This window comes from Lagenorhynchus albirostris, chromosome 20, assembly GCF_949774975.1.
Source record: "Lagenorhynchus albirostris chromosome 20, mLagAlb1.1, whole genome shotgun sequence".
In the NCBI taxonomy this organism is placed as follows: domain Eukaryota; kingdom Metazoa; phylum Chordata; class Mammalia; order Artiodactyla; family Delphinidae; genus Lagenorhynchus; species Lagenorhynchus albirostris.
In genome coordinates, this window is record NC_083114.1 from 33,027,088 (window position 1) to 33,053,197 (window position 26,110).

Genomic DNA, 26,110 nt, shown 5'->3' on the forward strand with positions numbered 1-26,110 from the left:
GTGGCGCATGGGCTTAGTTGCTCCGCGGCATGTGGGGTCTTCCTGGACCAGGGCTCAAACCCCTGTCCCCTGCGTTGGCAGGCGGATTCTTAACCACTGCGCCACCAAGGAAGTCTCCAGAGTCATTTATACTTACAGCTTTAGGGTACACTTTTTCCTGCCTAGTTCTCTATTAAGTTATAAGAACATCGTGAAGCACCTTTCTGAGAATCTGAGGTGTTGTCCCAAATATGCTATTATAAAAAATGATGGACTTAAAGAAATTATTAGCTGTGTAATGGTAACATTTCATACTATATACATCATTGTAGTTTTGAATGCAAATACGTACAGTATATAAACAATATAACCACATATATTGTAGTTTCAAATATATGTAACAATTTATAGTCATCAAAAATTGTGATTTTAGGATTAATTTTGTAATTAAGGAACATTGCAGTCAACTGTGGGATTTTCAAGGGTGTATTCTCAGGAAACAAATGGCATGAAGAAACAGCAATATATCCTCCTATGTTCACACAAACTAATACAGGATAGCAAGTCATTTACTGAAAAATGTTTATATGTTATGGCTAAAAAGGAAGTCCTTAGTATAGTCTATCCTTTTTTCTTTTTTTTTTACAGTATTGTTCTTTAGTACGCGTCTCGTTTATTCCCATTTAAAATAAATATTTGTTGTAAAATGTCTCTGATTTTTTGTGAATGAATAAAAATTTTTTGAACTGAACTCCAAATAATAGTATATAATAAATGATTTGTAATACATACAGTAATACCTATCATTGTATTTTCTCCTATATTAGTTAACTTTTCTCAGCAACATACATTTAATAACTAATTAATAATTAATAATATATTATTATTAATTAATAATATTAATTATAATTATTAATTAATATTAATTATAATTAATAATATTAATAATAATAATTAATAATTAATAATTCCCATCCACTGGAACGGGAATATGTTTTAAAGAAGTCTTGTCCTGTATTTTTAGCTGCTAAATCTAGATTATTGAAGTCTTTAATTTATTTTTCCTGAGAGTTTGATACTAATAAAATATACTTCTTCACTGGGCAGTGTTTCTTTGACCTTCTTCCTTCTAAAATAGAAGCATATTAAAAATGTTCATTCTGCTTATTATAAATATAGTAAGATGTTTTTCATGAGGATTTTCTTTTTACTACTTTGTAAAATTATATTCAGTGACTTAGCAGTAAAAAGGAAGACCTGTTGGTACACACACAACATAAGTGAATCTCCCAATCACTATGCTAAACGAAAGAATCCAATTAAAAATAGAGCACATGCTTATGAGTCCATTCATATAAAATTCTAGAAAATGCAAAATCTATCATGAAACAAAGCTTACCTAGAGCCTGGTACTGGTGTTGGTGCAGGAGGAAGGAGATGCAGGGATAAATTACACAGGGACATGAAACTAGAGGTGATAGAAATGTTTGTTACTTGTTTTTTTTTTGGCTGTGCTGGGTCTTCGTTTCTGCGCGCGGGCTTTCTCTAATTGCGGTGAGTGGGGGCTACTTTTTGTTGCGGCGAGTGTGCTTCTCATTGCAGTGGCTTCTCTTGTTGTGGAGTGCAGGCTCTAGGCGTGCAGGCTTCAGCGGTTGCAGCATGTGGGCTCAGTAGTTGCAGCACGTGGGCCCCAGAGCACGCGGGCTTCAGTGGTTGCGGTGCGTGGGTTCAGTAGTTGCCGCGTGTGGGCTCTAGTGCATGTGAGCTTCAGTAGTTGTGGTGTGTAGGCTCAGTAGTTGCAGCACGCGGGCTTCAGTAGATGCAGCATGCAGGCTCAGTAGTTGTGGTGCGCAGGCTTAGTTGCCCCACGGCATATGGGATCGAACTCGTGTCCCCCTGCATTGGCAGGCAGATTCTTAACCACTGGACCACCAGGGAAGTCCTGTTACTTGTTTTCTTGATTGTGATTATGGTTTCAGTGGTATGACATGAAGTGTGACAAAATGGATCAATTGTACACTTTAAATATATGCAGTTTATTGTACTTCAGTTATTCCTCTAAAACTTGGTAGAACATTTAATTAGATGTACTTTTTGAGCTTTTCAGGAAGAATACTTGTTCTACTTGGAAAAGTGAGCTGGAAATATAAAAATTGACTATTGACAGACATATGATTTCCTTTTCGTTCTTCATTAAGATATTTGGATTTTAGTTCTAACTTTGTTATTTACTTCATGATCTTTTCCTAGTCACTTAAGTTCTGAGGCAAAAGAACCTCCAAACCTTCCATCAGAATTATTGTAGGAATTTAGGTATATGACCAGCTTGACTATAATTAGAAGAGTTTGAAGTGTAGTTAAATTGTTTTATTCATTTATTTATTTATTTGGTTGCACTGTGTCTTAGTTGCAACCTGGCGGGCTCCTTAGTTGTGGCTTGCTGGCTCCTTTAGTTGTGGCATGTGGGCTTCTTAGTTGTGGCACGTGGGCTCCTTAGTTGTGGCTTGCCAGCTCCTGAGTTGTGGCATGCGAACTCTTAGTTGTGGCATGCACGTGGGATCTAGTTCCCTGATCAGGGATCGAACCTGGGCCCCCTGCATTGGGAGCACCGAGTGTTAGCCACTGTGCCACCAGGGAAGTCCCATGAAGTGCAGTTAAATTGTAATGTTCTACTGTTGACTTTGAGATCTGCCTGGATTGGAGGAGAGAAGGATATCGGTAGGTTAGTCTGGGAAAGTTGGGGCAGTGAAAGGAAAGAATTCCCAATGATAAATTTGGAACTCTGCCTTTTTCTCCTGATTTAAGTTATGGATTAAATTAAGCTTTTAGAGGGGCTTCCCTGGTGGTGCAGTGGTTGAGAGTCCGCCTGCCGATGCAGGGGACACGGGTTCGTGCCCCGGTCCGGGAAGATCCCACATGCCGCGGAGCGGCTGGGCCCGTGAGCCATGGCCGCTGAGCCTGCGCGGCCGGAGCCTGTGCTCCGCAGCGGGAGAGGCCACAACAGTGAGAGACCTGCGTACCGCAAAAAAAAAAAAAAAAAAAAAAAAAATTAAAAATTAAGCTTTTAGAAAATAAAAGTGAAAGCAAGGCAATTCTAGAATGAGATCATTAATCGTAGAAGATCCAGGATAATTAGCTTCCAAGAAAAGTATGGATAATAAAGTAGGATAAGAACAGACAAGGGGAGTCAGTTGTGAGGACAAGGATCCAATCTTAGGATCATGGATTAAGATGTGGAACAGCAAAGAAAAAAGCTAGCCAGGAAATCTCACTAGGCAGAATTCAGGGATACTAACTCCAAGGAGAATAATTTTGACTTGAAACTTAGTAGTTGAACCTGCAGCATTAACAGGTTTCTTTCTTCAAGCATCAATGAGTTTAAGGAAAATTCATTTTCTTCCTTGGGATGGGAATAGATCAGCTGTAAGGGACAAATATTTGCTTTAAAGGAAGCTAGTGAGTAGAAGGGGAGTTACAACCCAGAACTTCAAAGACATTATTTAATAATGTTAAATAAACCAAGGCCAAGTTAATTGAGAGAGTATACTAAAAATTTACCTCATCGATGTCTAGTGACACTGTAGTTTATGCTCTGAGCCTTTTTTGTAGTTGTGTATTTGAACAGACTTAAGTAGACAAGGTATCTTCAGAGATGAGAAAAGAGGGTACAGACTGAATCTTAGGACTTGCTATCCAGTGTGGTGGCAGCAGGAAGTTACCTAAGACAGAGGTAATAATCTGGTTTGTTCAGTCGGTCCTGGGATTAGTTTACTGGTCTGACAGTCTGTCAGATATTAAGTAATTAATGTACAGAGGTATTCTGAACATTTTGTTTAGGCAAGGCTCCTTTGCTGTTGGGCTGGAGGAAGGGAGAGAAGTAATAAGGAATGTTCTATTCTCTAAATTTAAGAAGAGTATTTGTTAGTAACTTACTTTCTGACTCTTATATAAACATTTAATGCCATGGATTCATGACTACCATATAACAGTCAACAATTCTGTGGGATATATACCTGACACAGGCCTAGGATAATTCTTAATATGAAAAATAATGGATTGTAGGACAAATATTAATGAAATATACCAAGAATATGGAGCAACTAACATGTTTTAGTTTTTTTCTGAAAATAGTATTTAATATTTTCCCTTCAACAATAAATTTCACAATTTATTCTTTAACAATAAAGTAAGTTGACAGGATAGTAATCTATATAAATAAAATTAATTTCTATCTCTTAGAACGTCCTGTGAAAATAACCAGACTTATTTTCATAAAACTTGGTAAAGTTTGTTTGGGGAGATAGGACTTATAGCCTATTCTATACTATGTTATAGTCTGTTCTATACTCTGTGCATGAACTTTTCTTTGGTGAGTCTTTAGGGGAATTTCAAGGAGAGAGGCATCTTACATAGTATCTCATACTGAGGTCCAAGGATTCTATGTGACTTACCACAAGTATTAAGTACCAATAGAATGAGAAAATAAACCATGGTGTCAAATATGGACCTCAAATCAAGTTACAAGGTTAGATGGTCTGACATGCAGGCTTTGATTTATTATTGATCTATGTACCAGTGGGAAATGCAACACCACTCTCCCCCACCTAAAATCCACAGTGACTAAATATATTAGTTTTGTTTCTCTTTTATGTAAAAGAATTTCAAAGGTAGATATTCTAGGGCTTGAATGGCAGCTGCCCTATCATCAGGGACCCAGGTCCTATTTGATCAGAGAGTCTTTTCGGAAGTCCACCCATTGACTTTCAGTTTTATCTCATTGGCTATCCCCAGTTGCAAGAGACTCTAGAAAATGTAAAAAATGTAAGTTTGAACAGGTATAATAATACCTTAGAAAAAATTGGGGTTCTATTACAAGAAGAAAAGAAAAATGGTTATTGTATAAATAGCTAACAGTTTCTGCCACAAGCTATATCATACAAGGTGTATTATGATCCTGGATAAAGTAGCAACAGGAATATACTTAATATAGATTGGACAGTTGAACATTTTATTTAATAAAATTGCCTTTTAAAAAATGTATACAGTAGGGCTCCCTGGTGGCGCAGTGGTTGGGAGTCCGCCTGCCAATGCAGGGGACACGGGTTCGTGCCCCGGTCCAGGAAGATCACACATGCCGCGGAGCGGCTGGGCCCGTGAGCCATGGCCGCTGAGCCTGCGCTCTGAAACGGGAGAGGCCACAGCAGTGAGAGGCCCGCGTACCGCAAAAAAAAAAAAAAAAAAAGTATGCAATAAATGTTTTTATTTATATTTTTATTTAGTTATATATTTATTTATATTGAATTACAGTGCTTTTTTGTTTTTAATTGCTCTGTATTTCATGTTTTATAATCCTGTGAACTGTTTTCAATTGATTTAAAAGAAATAGGTAATGTGTGTGTATGGCACACTATTTAAAACTTACAGAAGGGATTCCCTGGTGGCGCAGTGGTTGGGAATCCACCTGCCAATGCAGGGAACATGGGTTCGAGCCCTGGTCTGGGAAGATCCCACATGCCGCAGAGCAGCTACTGAGCCTGCACTCTAGAGCCCGGGTGCCGCAACTACTGAGCCCACGTGCCTGGAGCTCGTGCTCCACAGCAGGAGAAGCCACCGCAGTGAGAAGCCCGCGCATGGCAGGCAGGAGTGGCCCCCGCTTGCCGCAACTAGAGAGAGCCCGCGCGGAGCAACAAAGACCCAATGCAACCAAAAATAAAAATAAATTTTTAAAAGATTAAAAAAATAAAACTTACAGAAGAGTTTTAAGTGAAAAGTTAAGACTTCTCCATTTTATCCCCATTATCTAGAGTCCTTCCCCAGCAGCAACCAGTTACTTGTTTTGCAAATAAAAATTTTAAATTATTTTTATCATAGTGATATATGCATATAGTTAAAGTAGAATCAGAAAGAGAGTGAAAAACAAGAATCCTTGTCCCCGCGTACCTAAATCTCATCCCGGTTCCAGAGGCAACCACTTTCTAGTAATAGTTTCTTGTATATACCTACATTTTCTAAATACTGTTCTTTACTGCTAATTCTTAGTTAATTTTAGATTTTATCCTTTGCTTTCCAGTTGTAGAAGATATTTAGTGTTCTTACACACTCCACACCACATCATCCCAATGCAATTGTATCACAATCTTTGGTTAAATTGGTATTTGTTATTTATAGTGTTATGACTATGTAAATATTCTCTGCAACATGGTGTACTGTTATTTAGTTTTCTTTCTTATTCAATTTTTTGTTTTTTCCTGGAATTATAACAGTTTCCTTATTTCTTAAAAATTGAGGTATACTCGATTTACAGTATTTTATAAGTTTCAGGTGTTCAACAGCGTGATTCACAATTTTAAAAGATTATACTCCATTTATAGTTGTTGTAAAATATTGCTTTATTTTTTCATTTGCTTAGTTTTCATACCTGTGGCTAAATTGTTCTATACCTTCCAACTTTTTAGTATGATTTTCTGTGAGACAATGGTTACTTTTCTATACTGATCTTCTAAATGTATTTTTAGCTTAAGTATTTTAGTTGTGGTAGATACATATATACATATCATATATTTCTTTCTTTCTATCTATCTGTCTGTCTATCTATCTATCTCAGGCTGTCTTTGTTTCCTCTAATAATCCATGAATTTTTATGCTTTTTGGCCTTCTTTGTCCCAACCATGAATAAAAAAAAAACAATGCAAGATTTAATTAGTGAGTTTTCCTTATTTGCTATTGAAGTAATGTGGGACATCAAGACAAAATATAGGGGCTTCCCTGGTGGAGCAGTGGTTAAGAATCCACCTGCCAATGCATGGTACATGGGTTCGAGCCCTGGTCCGGGAAGATCCCACGTGCTGCGGAGCAACTGAGCCTGTGCACTGCAATGAAGAGTAGCCCTTGCTCACCGCAACTAGAGAAAGCCCGTGCACAGCAACGAAGACCCAATGCATCCATAAAATAAATAAATAAAATAAATAAATTTATATAAAAAAAGATAAAATATAGGAGGTGAATTGAGGATGAATTTTAATTACATCATTTGCATGTTGTTAAATTACCATTAATAACAATGGAAATATACTAGATATAAAATTCCATCTGTACAAAGCAGCTGACCTCAGAGGAAGGAGAAATCAGGCTTAAGAATTGTTTTAGTTATTTTTTCCCTCTCATGTGAAAGAAGCTGAGATATTCTTTAAAATCAAGTTAGTAGCATCTATGAAAATGTGTTTTCTTTTTTTACAGATTCTGGCTAGAGTTTAGCTTTTTAAATAGTTTATAGTTTAAAAATCAGTTTATAATTGGCACTGTTCACAGAAATTAGTAATAGGCAAAAAGTTTTAAGTTATTTTGTGTATGGTTGGCAATTTTAATAGTATTCTAGCTCTGAAGAATAATTTCTTCATTAATTTCCAAATGACAGAGCAGTAAAGGTATTTTGACAATTATACAGAAAACTATACTGGCATATAATACCTCACATTAAGATTCATCCGAAGTATTTTTCCCATCTTTCTTGTAGTTATATTTGATTTTCACAAATTTCAGATTAGGAATAAAAATACTTACAGAAGCAATCTTCAAAAAAAGTGTATTAGGGCTTCCCTGGTGGCGCAGTGGTTGAGTCCGCCTGCCGATGCAGGGGACACGGGTTTGTGCCCCGGTCTGGGAAGATCCCACATGCCGCGGAGCGGCTGGGCCCGTGAGCCATGGCCGCTGAGCTTGCGCGTCCGGAGCCTGTGCTCCGCAACGGGAGAGGCCACAACAGTGAGAGGCCCGCGTACCGCAAAAAAAAAAAGTATATTAAACCAACTTTGCTGTGAATACCACTTCTTTGCTTTAAATGAAATAGTGCTGTTTTTTCCCTAGCAGCTTTTTCCTTAACAGTTCTGTAATTATTGAGATATAGTACATGCTATTCAATTCACCCATTTAAAGTATATAGTTAATGGCTTTTAGTTTGTTCACAGAGTTGTGCAGCTACCACCACAATCAGTTTTATCACCCCTAAAAGAAACCTTATTCTCTCCATCCCCTTCTCTGCTAGCCCTAAGCTAACTAATATACTAGTTACTTTCCATCTTTATAGATTTACCTATTCTGGACATTTCATATACATGGAATCACATTGTATATGGTCTTCTGTGACTGGCTTCTTTGACTTAGATGAATCTCAAAAACATTATGCTATCTTGCAGCATGTATCACTTCTTCATTCCTTTTTAAGAGGACAATATGCTATCATATGGATATATCACATTTAGTTTATTCATTAATCAATCAATGGATATTTGAGTTATTTTCACTTCTGGGCTATTATAAATAATGATGCTCTGAACATTAATGTGCATTTATGTTTTCATCTCTCTTGGGTATATACCTTGGATGGAATTTCTAGATCTTATGGTAACTCTGTGTTTAACCTTTTGAGGAGCTGTCAGACTGTTCTCCAAAGTGGCTGCACCCTTTTACATTACCACCAACAGTGTGCGATTCCAATATTGCTCTACATCCTTGCCAACCTGGTTATTAACTGTGTTTGATTATAGTCATCCCAGTGGGTGTGAAGTGGTATCTCATTGTGGGTTTTTTTTTAATTAATTAATTAATTAATTTTTGGCTGCGTTGGGTCTTCGTTGCTGCCTGTGGGCTTTCTCTAGTTGCGGCGGGCGGGGGCTAATCTTCGTTGCAGTGAGCGAGCTTCTCATTGCAGTGGCTTCTCTTGTTGTGGAGCACAGGCTCTAGGCATGCCAGCTTCGGGAGCTGTGGCACGCAGGCTCAGCAGTTGTGGCTTGTGGGCTCTAGAGCACAAGCTCAGTAGTTGTGGTGCATGGGCTTAGTTGCTCCATGGCCTGTGGGATCTTCCCAGACCAGGGCTCGAACCCTTGTCGCCTGCATTGGCAGGTGGATTCTTAACCACTGTGCCACCAGGGAAGTCCCACTCATTGTGGTTTTGATTTGCATTTCCCTCAATAGTGGTATCCTGAAATAAAGTTTTTAATTTTTAAGGAAGAATATTTGAAAAGAATCTCTGTTCAGATATCTTGATTAAATATGTTAGTGGATCTGAACTGTATAGTAAAGATTTATACATTCTGTGGTGTACATGTATATGGGAGTTTGTGTTTGGCTTCGTTGACTCAAGCCATTTCAGGGCACTGAAGAATTTGAGGTTTTTTGTATTTCAGCAATAGATATTTTTGAAAATATAAAATAATAATCATTCTTCAAATTTAATGTTGATATAAAAGACTTAATCTATATTGTATATGGTGGCTCTATAGAGTCCAGGTCTAGAACTATCTCCTCTTTTTTGAACCCCAACTCAGTTAATTTTGATGTTTTCCAATCTTGATCCTTTTCTGAATTTCTACTTTTTAAAATCCATTTTTAACAATATCTATATATCTGTTAATTTTGTATAAATAAAATTTTGTGAAGATTTACTAATATAGGGAACCAAGATGAAATGCCATTGGCTTTTAAATCACTTATACATTTTCTTGGTTTGTAGTATAATACTTACTAAATTCATCTAAGAACAATATTTTAAACACATAAATAAATATGATTTAGTTCTGCAGAGCTACTACCCATCTCACTCTAAAGGAACAGCATGTTGAGTCTCAAGATATATTAAACATCTTGTATAAAACAGTGGACCTGTTTTGTACCCAGTAGTCACATTTTACTTTTTTTTTTTTTTGCGGTACGCGGGCCTCTCACTGTTATGGCCTCTCCCATTGCGGAGCACAGGCTCACGGGCCCAGCCGCTCCGCGGCATGTGGGATCTTCCCAGACTGGGGCATGAACCCGTGTCCCCTGCATCGACAGGCGGACTCTCAACCACTGCGCCACCAGGGAAGCCCTTTACTTATTTTTTTTCTTAGTCTCATAAGGACTTATATTTTGATACTATTTATTTTTGTTCCTTAACTTTATTCAGTAGTCATTGAGTGCCAACTATAGGCCCTTTATCAAAAAGGGGTGACTAATAAAGTTGTGACAAAGTTGAAATACACTGCCTCGTAATCTCATTAGAGTTATGAAGAAAGTCACCTGATTAAAATAATGAACGCTGAGGTGTTAATGACTAGTATAGTTGGCCTTCACAAGGAGTTTTCACTCTTAAAAGTTGAGCTTGTTTTCCCAGATTTCCAATTAGTAGACCTAAGGAAGTGATTTTTTTTTTTTTTTGGTTGTTGTATTCTTCAGTTCTAAAATTTCCATTTGGTTTCTATGCTGAGACTTTCCATCTTTCCATTCAAAAGTGTTCTCATTTCTTTGGGCATTTTTATCATGGCTGCTCCATATCTGTCTCGTGTAATTGTTGATGCCTGTTGATTGTAGTTCCCTAATTGAATTGAGATTTTACTGGTTCTTTATATGCTGAGTAATTTTGGATTGTATTCTAGACATTTTTAAAATTAATTAAATAATTTATTTATTTATTTTTGGCTGCATTGGGTCTTCGTTGCTGCTCACGGGCTTTCTCTAGTTGCGGCAAGCAGGGGTTACTCTTTGTTGCAGTGCACAGGCTTCTCATTGTGGTGGCTTCTCTTGTTGCGGAGCATGGGCTCTAGGAGCGTGGGCTTCAGTAGTTGTGGCACACGGGCTCAGTAGTTGTGGCTCACAGGTTCTAGCGTGCAGGCTCAGTAGTTGTGGTGCATGGGCTTAGCTGCTCCATGGCATGTGGGATCTTCCCAGAACAGGGCTCGAACCCTTGTCTCCTGCATTGGCAGGCAGATTCTTATCCAGTGAGACACCAGGGAAGTCCCTATTCCAGACATTTAAAATTTTTTTTTTATTTTTGGCCACGACGTGCAGCTTGCAGGATCTCAGTTCCCCTACCAGGGATCAAACCTGTGCCATGGCAGTGAAAGCGCCAAATCCTAACTACTAGACCACCAGGGAACTCCCTCTAGACATTTTTAGTATCATGTTATGAGATGCTGAGTCTCTTTAAATCCTATGGAGATGTTGATACAGTTGGCCTTCCAGATCTCCTGGGTCCCCCAACCGAGGATTCAACCAACTGCGGATGAAAAAAACTTGGGGAAAAAATTCCAGGAAGTTCCAAAAAGCAAAACTTGAATTTGCCACAGGCTGGCAACTATTTATATAGCATTTACAACTATTTACATAACATTTACATTGTATTAGATATTATAAGTAATCTAGAGATGATTTAAAGTATAGGAGAGAATTACGTAGGTTATAGGCAAATACTACTCCATTTTATATAAGGGACTTGAGCATCCGCAGATTTTGGTATCTGCCAAGGGCTTGGAACTAATTTTCTGTGGACACCAAGGGACAGCTGTACATTTGTTTTTTGTCACATCATGGGTATTGATGGGTTCAGGCTGCAAGTTCCAACCAGTCTTCTTTTGGTTGTGTCAGTGAAGTTTTCACAGCCTTTGCAGTGCTATTTGGACCTGTTCCACACGTGCAACCACCCAGTGGCCAGTCTGGAACCTGGGCATTGACCTATCCTCAATTTGTACTTCTGTTTAGGATCAGATCCATGCATGTGCAGTTATGTGACAAACCCAGGAGTTCAAAAACAACTTTCCTGAGCTCCTTCCTCCTCTCAATATCCATAATACTTCCCTTTCGCTGAGCTCCCATTTTTAGTCCTCCTATCAGGTGCCTTAGTTACTCTGCTATGCCATGTACTTCCACTACTGTGTCTGTGTCCAGAGCCAAGCTGGAGGACAACAGAGAGATGACAAAAGCAATGGGAGTTTGTCTCACCCTCTAGGGATCGTAGCTACTCTGATTGGAGAGTGTGGTAGGCTGAATAATGGACCCCCAAATCTCCAGGTCGTAATCCCTGGAGCCTGCATGTGGCATGTGTCTGTGGAATTGTGGTAGTAAATGTGCATGTTCTAAAATGCCAGGTTTATTACTTTACCTGAAAATATTTTTATTTATTTAATTGAAGAAATCTGCCTTGACTACTGGAAATAGGTTTATATAATTATGTATTCTTGGTTGTTTAAGTCTCAGTTTGAGATTTCCAAGAGTGATTACTCTCTGAAAATTTATTGTGCGGGTGGTATTGTTCTAATGATGATATTGAAGATATTTATAACCTGTCCTCTTTTGTTTTGTAGTGAGTATTCTAGTTGCCCTTGTGATTTAATAAAATAAAATTCATCTTTGACACAGTGTTTATCACACCCTATATGTTGAGTTGGGTCTTGATTTTACTGTTTCTCATAGAGTTATGTAGTATTTACCTAACAGGTGAGTGGTACAGTGTTTAGGCCAGTATAAGCTACCAAAGGTTGTAGGTAAGGGCAGGAACTGGCATGAGTTTTGGATCCCACCCCTCTATCCCACCCCTCTAGGTGGTCACAAAGCATCGAGCTGATCTCCCTGTGCTATGCAGCTGCTTCCCACTAGCTATCTGTTTTACGTTTGGTAGTATATATATGTCCATGCCACTCTCTCACTTTGTCCCAGCTTACCCTTCCCCCTCCCCGTATCCTCAAGTCCATTCTCTAGTAGGTCTGCATCTTTATTCCCATCTTGCCCCTAGGTTCTTCTGACCATTTCCTTTTTTTTTTTTTTTTAGATTCCATATATATGTGTTAGCATATGGTATTTGTTTTTCTCTTTCTGACTTACTTCACTCTGTATGACAGTCTCTAGGTCCATCCACCTCACTACAAATAACTCAGTTTTGTTCCTTTTTATGGCTGAGTAATATTCAATTGTATATGTGTGCCACATCTTCTTTATTCATTCATCTGTTGATGGACACTTAGGTTGCTTCCGTGTCCTGGCTATTGTAAATAGAGCTGCAATGAACATTTTGGTACATGACTCTTTTTGAATTATGGTTTTCTCAGGGTATATGCCCAGTAGTGGGATTGCTGGGTCGTATGGTAGTTCTATATTTAGTTTTTTAAGGAACCTCCATACTGTTCTCCATAGTGGCTATATCAATTTACATTCCCACCAACAGTGCAAGAGGGTTCCCTTTTCTCCACACCCTCTCCAGCATTTATTGTTTGTACATTTTTTGATGATGGCCATTCTGACTGGTGTGAGATAATATCTCATTGTAGTTTTGATTTGCATTTCTCTAATGATTAATGATGTTGAGCATCCTTTCATGTGTTTGTTGGCAATCTGTATATCTTCTTTGGAGAAATGTCTATTTAGGTCTTCTGCCCATTTTTGGATTGCGTTGTTTGTTTTTTTGATATTGAGCTTCATGAGTTGCTTGTATGTTTTGGAGATTAATCCTTTGTCAGTTGCTTCATTTGCAAATATTTTCTCCAATTCTGAGGGCTGTCTTTTCGTCTTGTTTATGGTTTCCTTTGCTGTGCAAAAGCTTTTAAGTTTCATTAGGTCCCATTTGTTTATTTTTGTTTTTATTTCCATTACTCTAGGAGGTGGGTCAAAAAGGATCTTGCTGTGATTTATGTCATAGAGTGTTCTGCCTATGTTTTCCTCTAAGAGTTTGATGGTGTCTAGCCCTACATTTAGGTCTTTAATCCATTTTCAATTTATTTTTGTGTATGGTGTTAGAGAGTGTTCTAATTTCATTCTTTTACATGTAGCTGTCCACTTTTCCCAGCACCACTGAAGAGGCTGTCTTTTCTGCACTGTATATTCTTGCCTACTTTATCAAAGATAAGGTGACCATATGTGCGTGGGTTTATCCCTGGGCTTTCTATTCTGTTCCATTGATCTATATTTCTGTTTTTGTGCCAGTACCATACTGTCTTGATTACTGTAGCTTTGTAGTATAGTCTGAAGTCCAGGAGCCTGATTCCTCCAGCTCCGTTTTTCTTTCTCAAGATTGCTTTGGCAATTTGGAGTCTTTTGTGTTTCTATACAAATTGTGAAATTTTTTGTTCTAGTTTTGTGAAAAATGCCAGTGGTGGTTTGATAGGGATTGCATTGAATCTGTAGATTGCTTTGGGTAGTAGAGTCATTTTCACAATGTTGATTCTTCCAGTCCAAGAACATGGTATATCTCTCCATCTATTTGTATCATCTTTAATTTCTTTCATCAGCATCTTATAATTTTCTGCATACAGGTCTTTTGTCTCCTTAGGTAGGTTTATTCCTAGATATTTTATTCTTTTTGTTGCAATGGTAAATGGGAGTGTTTTCTTAATTTCACTTTCAGATTTTTCATCATTAGTGTATAGGGATGCAAGAGATTTCTGTGCATTAATTTTTTATCCTGCTACTTTACCAAATTCGTTGATTAGCTCCAGTAGTTTTCTGGTAGCATCTTTAGGATTCTCTATGTATAGTATTATGTCATCTGCAAACAGTGACAGCTTTACTTCTTCTTTTCCAATTTGGATTCCTTTTATTTCTTTTTCTTCTCTGATTGCTGTGGCTAAAACTTCCAAAACTATGTTGAAGAATAGTGGTGAGAGTGGGCAACCTTGTCTTGTTCCTGATCTTAGTGGAAATGCTTTCAGTTTTTCACCATTGAGGACGATGTTGGCTGTGGGTTTGTCATATATGGCCTTTATTGTGTTGAGGAAAGTTCCTTCTATGCCTACTTTCTAGAGGGTTTTTATCATAAATGGGTGTTGAATTTTGTCCGAAGCTTTTTCTGCATCTATTGAGATGATCATATGGCTTTTCTCCTTCAGTTTGTTAATATGGTGTATCACATTGATTGATTTGCGTATATTGAACAATCCCTGCATTCCTGGGATAAACCCCACTTGATCATAGTGTATGATCCTTTTAATGTGCTGTTGGATTCTTTTGCTAGTATTTTGTTGAGGATTTTTGCATCTATGTTCATTAGTGATATTGGCCTGTCATTTTCTTTCTTTGTGGCATCTTTGTCTGGTTTTGGTATCAGAGTGATGGTGGCCTCGTAGAATGAGTTTGGGAGTATTCCTCCCTTTGCTATATTTTGGAAGAGTTTGAGAAGGATAGGTGTTACCTCTTCTCTAAGTGTTTTATAGAATTTGTGGCAGGTGGATTCTTAACCACTGCGCCACCAGGGAAGCCCCCTGTTCCTACCATTTTATGAATGAGAAAAAGATAATGAATCTTAAGGATGTTTGGTTACTTGCTCAAGTATTAAAGCTAATGAGCAGATCCAGGATTCAAGTCCAGGTATCCAAATCCTTATTAGCTACTGTTCTGTGTTGCCTCCCCTGGATGATGATAATAACTAAAATTTATGGAGTTATTTACCATGCACCTGGCTTAGGGTAAATATTTTATGTAAATTATCTCATTTAATTTTCACCACACCATGTGAATGTTGCTATTATTAATAGCACCATGGAGGTGCTCTTATTACTAATCCCATTTTCTAGACTAGCAAATTGAAGTTATGTAATTTATTCAAGACCATACAGCTCCTAATTAGAAGAGCTAGGATTTGACCCCAGGTCTTTTTGGTTCCAGAGTTGTTAACAGTTATGTTTCACTGAAAACCCAGGTGCAGTTGCAAGGTCATACATTTATTTGTCATGTTGATTCTTTTGCATTTTTTTTTTTATGCGGTACGCAGGCCTCTCACTGTTGTGGCCTCTCCGGTTGCGGAGCACAGGCTCCGGATGCGCGGACTCAGCGGCCATGTGGCTCACGGGCCCAGCTGCTCCGCGGCATGTGGGATCTTCCTGGACTGGGGCATGAACCTGTGTCCCCTGCATCGGCAGGCGGACTCTCAACCACTTTGCCACCAGGGAAGCCCTGATTCTTTCACTTTTATATAAGATGCACAACACTGTCTTATTTGGTCTACTGAAAATCTGTCTTGTCTGGTGACTATGGCTTCATTTTTTACCTGGTTTAAATCTCTGTCAGTATGATATGGCTTGTGAGGACAATTAGGAAATACATGTCTTTTTTTCTTTCTTATTCTCTTTCTGTACTTTTTAACAAATGATACATTCTCATGGTTCAAAATTTTAAAAAAGAACAGACCATGAAAAAATCTCCTTTCCACCCAGTCCACCAGGCATCTAATTTCCCTCCCAGAAGGAAGGACCTTTCTTACCATTTTTTTCTTTTTCAGATTTTTTTTTTTTTTTCTGGCTGTGCCACTTGACTTGTGAGATCTTAGCTCCCCAACCAGGGATCAAACCCAGGCCGCTGGCAGTGGAAGCACAGAGTCCTAACCACTGGACCTCCAGGGAATTCCCTCTTACCAGTTTTTGATGTATCCTATTAAAGATGTATCTTAAAGGTATGAATTAGGATATTTACTCTATTTTTAAAAAATTGCCCTCACAGCAGCTTCTTCAGATTCCTAAAACATTTTGTTGTCCTGGAGTTTACAGAATGTAACTCCTGGGCTTTTTTTTTTTTTTTTGGTAAGTACATTTACGTTCTCTTAACAAATTTGAATTAGTGGCATATAATATAGTGTTATCAACTAGAGTCACCATGTTGTGCATTAGATCCTCAGATCTCCTTATTCATCTTACAGCTGAGAAGTTTGTGCCTTTTTACCAACCTGTCCCTGTTTCCCCCAGGCCTTGGCAGCTACTTTTCTACTCAGTTTCTAAGAGTTTGACCTTTTTTTTCTTTTAAAGAGATTCCACATATGAGTGATACCATGCAGAATTTTTATTTCTCTTTCCGGCTTATTTCTTATAGCATAATGCCCTCAAGGTTTATCCATGTTGTTGCAAATGGCAGGATTTTCTTTTTTCTCATGGCTAAATAATACTCCATTGTATATGTATACCACATCTTTATTCATTCATCCATTGATGAATACTTAATTTGTTTCCATATCTTGGCTATTGTGAATAATATCTGTTGCATTGAAAATGGGAGTATATGTATGTCTTCGACATCCTGTTTTCATTTCCTTTGGATATATTCCCAGAAGTGGAGTTGCTGGATCATATGGTAATTCTATTTTTAATTTTTGGGGGCACCTCCATACTGTTTTCCATAATGGCTGCACCAATGTACATTCCTACCAACAGTGCACCAGTGTTCCCTTTTCTCCATATCCTCACCAACAGTTTATTTTTTTCTTCCAATTTTATTGAGATATAAATTGACATACAGCATTGAAGTTTAAGGTGTACAGCATAATGATTTTATTTACATATTTCTTGAAATGTTACCACAGTAAGTTTCATTAACATCTGTCATCATACATAGATATAAAAAAGAAAAAAAAATTTTTTACTTGTGATAAGAACTCTTTTGATTTACTCTCCTAACAACTTTCATATATGCCATACAACGGTGTCTCTTGTCTTTTTGAGGATAGCCATTCTAACAGGTGTGAGGTAATACCTCCTTGTGATTTTGATTTTCCTGATGATTAGTGATGTTGAGCACCTTTTCATGTACCTGTTGATCATTTGTATGTCTTTGGGAAAATGTCTATATTCAGTTCCTCTGTCCTTTTAAAAACCAGGTTGTTTGATTTTTTTTTTCTTTGCTATTGAGTTGTATGAGTTCTTTACATATTTTGGATATTAACCCCTTATATATAATCTACAAATATTTTTTTCCCATTGTATAGGTTGCCTTTTCATTTTGTTGTTGACTTCATTTGCTGTGCAGAAGCTTTGTAGCTCGATGTAGTCCTACTTTTTTGTCTTTGTTGCCTAGAATGAATGTGTGTTTGGGTTTGTGTGGTGTTTCTGATTTGCCTGATCATAAGATATCCCAGAATGATATTTATTTGTTAACTGTGTATTTTTGGTTACTGAGAGAAATAGGAAGATAAGAGTATCTTGGTACAAAGATCTCCATTCTTTAAAATGGCATTTTAGAGCCCACATACTCTTTTTTTCTTAAACATGTTACATTTTATTTTATTTATTTATTTTTTTGGCTGCGTCAAGTCTTAGTTGTGGCACTCAGGATCTTCGTTGCAGCACGTGGGATCTTTCGTTGTGGCATGTGGGCTTCTCTCTAGTTTTGGCACGTGGGCTCAGTAGTTGTGGCATGCGGGCTCTGTAGTTTGGGGCACACAGGTTCTCCATTTGAGGTGCACGGGCTCAGTAGTTGTGGTGTGTGGGCCTAGCAGTCCCATGGCATGCGGGATCCTAGTTCCCTGACCAGGGATTGAACCACGTTCCACACATTGGAAGGCAGACTCTCAACCATTGGAGCACCAGGGAAGTCTCCAGAACCAACATATTCTTAAATGTAGCTACAAAGCAGCATCTGCATATGACAGCAACTTGCTGGTATTCTCTTAGTTTCACTGTTGACTTCCCTCCAGGTTTATTATTACCAGTAGCCAATGTATATATGTGCAGAAAGAGTGCTCTATGCTCATTACTTCTTTTTTTTTTAAATTTATTTTATTGACTTATAGTTGCTTCACTATGTTGTGTTAGTTTCTGGTGTGCAGCAAAGTGATTCAGTTATGCATATAGATAATAGTTTCATGCTTATTACTTCTTGACTTGAACTGGATTCATGAGAATAAGGCACGAACAAAGGATAGCCAAACATGTTATTACCCTCCTTGATCGATCCATCTTTAGAGGAATGGTGGTCTCGGTTCTGGGAATACGATTTTGGGTAGATGTATTATCAAGGACATTTCTGGCATGTAGGGACTTGATAATGTGCACTGCCCCTACTCCAGTTGCTCATTCTTTCTTTAGTTTACTTTTGTCTGCTTAATAATCTCAGCAGTGGGGACTGCATGGGACCAGGAAAGAGAGGAGAGATGGACTGAGACGTTCATATTGCCTTTTTATTTCCTTCTTACCACATAGTGTACACATTTCCCTGGAAATAATATTTGTAAATAACGACTGCATTCCTGTACTAGCCCCTAAGCTTATTTAGTTCATAATACAGATGAATACATTCACAGTTGTATACTTTTAAAGTCTTCTTTAAATTATTGTTGTTAATTACTCAGTATTTTAACCACATTATAATTTAGATAGAATTCGTGGGGTTAGCCAGGGAAATCTGATCATTGATTATGAGAGAAAATGCATTCTGTATTCAAACAGTTCTTTCCACAAGGTATAGTTTGTGAGTGGGGAATGATTTCCTTGTTTCTTAATAACTAAACTGCTTGTGAGTTATTTTAAGGGCTGCTTTTGGGTTAGGGTTTTGTTTGATTTTGCTAGTCAATCTTTGAATTTTCTAGGTAATTCCATGACATCATAGATTTGGACTGGATGAGTGAAGTAGGTCAGGCCTCAAATAAGTCACTTTACTGGATCTTACTGAGCTGAGAGAGAGCAAATAGTGTTTGTGTTAAAATATATATAACATAATTTGCTGTTTTAACTATTTTCAAGTATACATTTAAGTGGCATTAATTACATTCACAATGTTATGGAACTATCACTACTATCTTTATCTAAAATGTCTTCATCACCCCAAACAGAAATTCTGTGCTTATTAAGTGATAATAACGCCACCTACCCCCCCCACTTCAGCCACTTTCTGTCTCTATTAATTTGCCTATTCTAAATATTTCATATATGTGAAATCATACAATATTTGTCTTTTTGTGTGTAGCTTATTTCCTTTGCATAATGTTTTCAAGACTCATCCATGTTGTATTACGTGTTACAACTTCATTTCTTTTTATGGCTGAATAATATCCCATTGTAACTATTAACTTTTAAAAGTGGTCAGTTTTATCTTAAACATCCATCTCTGTAACATTTCTCTTACATTGTTGAAGTTTTTGTGTCTTGCTAATATATTTTAATGTCTTGAAAATATAAGATATCATGAATTCAGTGAAATTTTTGTTTTTCATTCTACCCCCTTTAAATTTGGGGGCATTGAAACAGTTCTGTATATTCACCTGACCTAGTCCCAGCCTCATTTTATGGTTTTAGAGATAAGGGTGGAGCTAGAAGCCACTGGGGATTTTGGCACGGTATCATGGTCCCAAAATTTTTGCTGTCACTACTAGAACTCCCATTGGAAATCTGCTACCCCTCAGAGTTGGAATTAAGCTATTTGAATTGGGAAATGGGAACCTTCCCTTCTAGGCACATGAACAAGTCCTTTTCCCCTGCTGCTCCTTAACCATAGTTAATATGCATACTGGTTAATCCCATGCTGCTCTCTAGATGGAATTAGATTAGTGAACTGTAGGAGAATATTTAAGTCTTTAATCACTACCATGCAGCATAAAATTGCATTAGCTTAAGCAGAAAGGTCATAGCTTTGTTAGCTAAAATTTCCAAGCTTGATCATGTTCTTCTATCCTTATGTATAATACTGAGTTTTTAAAAAATTCTGAATATATTACATTTAATCTTGTTGCATTTAGCCTAGTGTCCCTGCCTAAGATGAATTTGATTCTATATTCTGCTACCTATTTTATTAGCCATTCCTCCCATCTTTGTCATTTACACAATTAACACACACGGCTTCTATGTCATAATCCAAATCACTGGTAAAAAGTGTTTAATAGTTACGATAAAATATAAAGTCCAGGTTGGCACTTCTTTATAGCCTTTTTTTCCAAAGAAGGTATAGAATTTTTAATCAACACTCTTTGTGTTTATAATTTTCAATCAGATTTGCATGACCCTAACTATAATTATTCAGTCCACAATTTACTATATTATCTAAAATGTGTTATTATGAGACCTTGTCAAATACGTTCCTAAATAAAGTCAGCATGTTTATCTTAATTCTTATTAGTTAATTTGATCACTTTACCATTTTAAATTTCTGGAACATGATCTTTGTCGTAACATGGAAGCTAATTAACTTTTTGTAACTTCTAGGCTAGCTTTATAGTTAGGCATATGAGGAAATTGGTCTACTTCTTAAGTGATCTCTTAAAGGGAAAGGTATATTTTTTAAAAATGCACTTTTCAGCACTTATTTTATTTTATTTTCATTTTTGGCCACAACGTGCTGCTTGCAGGATCTTAGTTCCCCACCAGGGTCTTAGTTCCCCATCAAACCCAGGCCCCCTGCAGCGGAAGCTAGGAGTCTTAACCACTGGACCGCCAGGAAATACCCATAAAAATTTACTTTTCTAGAGATTTGAATTGAGTCCTTTTTGAAAATAGTAGTAGAAAAATGTGAGAATTGATATATTCAATGATTGAAGGATTGTTTCATTCACTTGAAAATAGTTATTTACTATATTATCGTAAAACAAAAGGTATGTCAAGTTGACCTTTTGCCAGTTCCTATAGACTGTTTGTTTTTCCAAAACTAAACATTCATCACATCCTTGTAGGAGAATCTGAAGCATAAGATTAATCCAAGTCTAAAATTAATTTTGCTAAGATTTCTATATAAGATTCAAAATCATTTAAGTAAAAACAAGCGATATCTGTATAAATTTGATCTAAAATGCTCTACTTAAGGAGTAAACAAATGATTATCTATTATAATTATCTTTAAAAATGTATTTTTCTAATACCATTTATATAAAAAGGAATAGTGAGTGCTGAAAAGCAGTAAACAGTCAGATAAAATCCCTGTCCCTCATGTGGCTTACATTTTTGTCAGGAGAGGCAGATAATAAGCAAAACATACAAAATGAAAAAATTGCCCATCTTTTAAAACTCTCAAATGACTGTACTTTGTATAATTTATTCTCTTCAGCTTTCCTTTAAGATAACATTAACAGAAGGGTATATGTTATTAGTTCTTTTGATCCTAAGAAGCAGAGAATCACTTAAGTTTCCTTAAATAAATGGTTGGTTATAAGGAATACAAGAAAATAGGAATCTTAGACTACTACTGTGTCTGGTTTTAACATTACAATGGGCTCACATTCAGAAGAATGAAATGGAGTTCAGGAACTTCAAAATTGTCTAGGATCCTGTGTATTTTAATCATTAATGTGTCCCATGAATCTACTCCTAATTTCTTACGGTTGATAGCATTTAATGGGGAAGATTGCTGGTAGGTTGGTCAGAATGGGACTCTAGCTGCCAACAAACGTGGATGGTGGAGTGAAATGTCTATTTTCTTTTTTATTATTTTAATTAATTAATTTGGCTGCATTGGGTCTTAGTTGTGGCACATGGGGTCTTTCATTGCGGTGCTTGGGCTCTTTGTTGCAGAGCATGGGCTTCTCTCTAGTTGTGGCACAGGCTCCAGAGCACGCTGGCTCAGTAGTTGCAGCACGTGGGCTCTCTAGTTATAGCGTACGGGCTCTAGAGCGCGCCCCCTGCATTGGAAGGCAGATTCTTAACCACTGGACCACCAGGGAGGTCCCTGAAATGTCTATTTTCTTAAGTGCACTCAATAATTCAAAAAATATTTGCTGTCTGTAACGTATGAGGCACTAAAGGATTTATTGCAGTATTTAAGATCTACCAAAAATGTAAAGAAATAAAGCAGAATAAAAGCATTTTCTATACAGATGAAATCCTCTCTACCTTTCTCCCCACAATATTCATTTCCCCACAGAAATCATAATTGTTTTCCTAAAATTGATGTTTCAGAAAAGTGGTGTTTCCACTTTTTGTGTTTTAATCTTTGGGGTTGGAACAAGACAGGTGTTTTAAAGTGGGAAACAAAATTCAAAGCTGCTTTCTAACAATAACTTAATAGGTTAAGGCACTAATTGTCTATTTTAAAAATCTTTTCTAAACAAACAAGGAGAACATTTGTGCTGAACAATCAGGTATAATCCGGTGTTCATTATTAGTTGATAGTGATAAACAGGTTCTAAGTAGAAGTTCTCCCATGTTTGTTTGTTTATTTTTAGTATGTTTTAATTGTGGTAAAATATTTATAACATAAAATTTACCATTTTAACTATTTTTAAGTACACGTTTCAGTGGCAATAATTTCATTCACCATGTTATGTTGTGTCCAGTCATCACCACTATCTATTTCCAAAGTTTTTCATCACTCCAAATAACATAAGGTTATTTTTCAGTCATAAAAATCCTGTTGATGGAGTTGGGTGACTCTCCATGACAGCTCTTTTTGTTGGTTCAGCTTTACAGGCAGTGTCAATTTTCCCCCCTTTTTTCTTTTTTCCCTGCACTGAAGCCAAAATGTTTATTTTCAATTTGTTACTCATTCATAAGACAATAGTGCACATTTTAGTGGGTCTTTTTCTTTTAATGAATTTTTTGTGTGTGTGGTATAGTTGATGTACATATATATATATATGTTTCAGGTGTACAAAATAGTGATTCACAATTTTTAAAGGTTGTATTCCATTTATAGTTATTATAAAATATTGGCTGTATTCCCTGTATTGTACAATATATCCTTGTAGCTTATTTATTTTATACATAGTAGTTTTCATCTCTTAATCCTTTACCCCTGTCTTGCCCCTCCCGTCTTTCTCCTCCTTGCTGGTAACCACTAGTTTGTTCTCTATATCTGTGAGTCTGTTTCTTTTTTGTTGTATTCACTACGTATTTGTTTGTTTGTTTGTTTTAGATTCCACATATGATATTGTACCATATTTGTCTTTCTCTTACTTATTTCACTTAGCATAATACCCTCCAAGTCCATCCGTGTTGTTGCAGATGGCAAAATTTCGTTCTACTTTATGACCGAGTAGTATTCTGTTGTGTATATGTATGTGTACACACACACACCCCACATCTTCTTTATGCATTCATCTGTTAATGGATACTTAGGTTGCTTCCATATCTTGGCTATTGTAAATAATGCTATGAACATTGGGGTACATGTATCTTTTTGAATTAGTGTTTTTGTTTGGCAGTGTCAAATCTTTGGCACTTACATATCAGAAAGAGCATCTATAAATCAGTAGTGAAGTAATGGAAGTCATGCTAGGGAGAGGTCTTGTGCAATTTAGGTGCATGGCCCAGAAGTGGTGTCTGTTATTTCTATCCATAACCTTTTGGCCAGAAGTAGTCATACAGGGCTATTCAGCCGCAAGAAGCATGAGGAAATGTCTCCATGCCTTATGTCCCCAAAGAAAGGAGAACTACCTTTGTGAGAGCATCAGAAGTCTTTTCTACAAATATCTAGGCCTAGTATTCTCATGCTTTATGCTCTCAGATTCCCTTTTGAAGTTACTGCTTAGAATTATCTTCTTGTTATCCTACTTCCATGTTACCTTAGTTCAGTGATGTCCTCTAGAAAGGAACATAGAAACATTATTAATATTGAAACATTCAATCGATATCAAAATGTAATGATTAGTTGGAGGTGAAATGGAAAAGATTGCATGTATATGGGAGTATTAGTATAAATTCATGATGTGTTTTACTTTCCTAGATCTGTCCACTGAAAAGTTTGAGAAACAGTCACTAATACCCAGGCAATAAGCACCACTAGTATCCTGATTGTGATCTCTAAATACAACTTCCCATTTGAAAGAACAAGGCTGTTTGGAAAAATGTCTGATTCTAGGTCTGGGTCAGGGAATTTATAAAATGAGCTTAGACCATCTTGTCACACCAGAAAGTAAGGAAGGTGTAAGACACTACTTAGAGTCATATAGAAGGGATTCAGGAGCCAATTCGAAGAGTCTCTCTCTACAAAGGGATGGGCAAAAATGGGGAAATTGATCATCACTAAGGATAATTGTAAGGAGATTGAAACATATCAAATATATATTTTATTTATTTATTTATTTATTTATTTATTTATTTATTTATTGCGGCACGCAGGCCTCTCACTGTTGTGGCCTCTCCCGTTGCGGAGCACAGGCTCCAGACACGCAGGCTCAGCGGCCATGGCTCATGGGACCAGCCGCTCCACGGCACGTGGGATCTTCCCTGACGGGGGCACGAACCCGTGTCTCCTGCATCGGCAGGTGGACTCTCAACCACTGTGCCACCAGGGAAGCCCCTCTATCTTTAACTTTTGATTTTATTTTCTCTTTGTTACTGTACCACAGAGAAGATCTCTCTCCATACTCTTCCCTCTCCTTCGGCAGTAGACTGCTGTTATTTATTCCTCAGTGTTTGCTAGCACAGTGGCGGAGGTGGGTGAGGGGTACCAGGGGCCGGCGGACATTCTCTGTTGTCCTATTTCTGTCTCAGTTCTAGGGGGTCATTATGTCTCTGGATCTTGGAGGGCAAGACTTTCTCAGTGATTCTGCCTTTCCCCCAATGGTAGGGGATTTTTAAAGGTCTGGGGCTTTAAAAATCAGGGATAGAGGGGGTTTTCTGTTACCTTCCTCTGGTTATGCAGGGGCTAACTAAAAATAGTTATTCTATGAAGTGTACTTCTTATGTTCTTTTTATGTTTTATATATTCTGATTTGAGGCCATCTCCCTATGCTAGTTTTTGCTCTCAGTGGCACTAAACACAGTTTTTGGCATCAGCTGTCAGAGTATTATTAAATATATTTATAAATATCATTTAATGAATATGTATTTTCATATGTTGACCATTTAAGTTTTATTCCTTGAATTATCTTTAATCGTGTATTTCAATGACAAATTCTGCATGGCAGATACTAGGTCGGGTTTTTTTCCTTTTTCTTTTTTAAACAACACAGCACTTGCCGATGCCAAATGTGTGGAGTTTTTTCCCCACATCAATCAGTTCTCCAACTCTCTGAACACCAACTGGGTGTCCTACAATTCAATTCAGTTCTGATACTAACTATCCAGAGTTAGTGCAGACCCCACAGGTCTGCCCCCCACTTCAGAAGTTGCCAGTCGCAGGTCCCCGACGTCCTGTACTTCTGACCAATCAGCTATAAGTCGAGGGTTCCCATGTTCCCCTTCTGGGATTCAGTAATTTGCTAGAATGGCCCACAGAACTCAGGAAGGCACTTTATTTAATATCACCAGTTTATTATAAAGGATATAACTCAGGAACAGCCAAATGCAAAAAGATGCATGGGATGGCGGGGGGCAGTTAGGAGGGCGATGGTGCACAGTACTTTCTTGTCCTTTCTGGATGTTCCAACCTTCTTGCACCTTGATGTGTTCACCAATAAACCCGTAGTTTAGGGGTTCTTATAGAAGTTCCATTACATAGGCATGAATGATTAAGTCACTTGCCATTGGTGATTAGCTCAATCTTCAGCTCCTCTCCCTTTCCCTGACTTTGGGAAGTGGGGCTGAAAGTTCTAATCCTCTAATCACATGATTAGTTCCTCTGACTACCAGCTCCCATTGTGAGGCTTTGTAAGGACTCACCAAGAGTCACCTTATTAGCATAAATTCAGGTATGGTTTAAAGGGGTATTATCAATAACAAAAGATGCTCCTTTCACCTGTATCACTCTGGGAATTCCAAAGATTTTAGAA

General features: G+C 37.5%; 1 protein-coding gene across 1 annotated transcript in view; it reads left to right on the forward strand.

The window, feature by feature from the left end:
• USP32 (ubiquitin specific peptidase 32) overlaps positions 1-26,110 on the forward strand; it is a 202,086-nt gene that overhangs the window by 77,045 nt on the left and 98,931 nt on the right. The window lies entirely within an intron of this gene.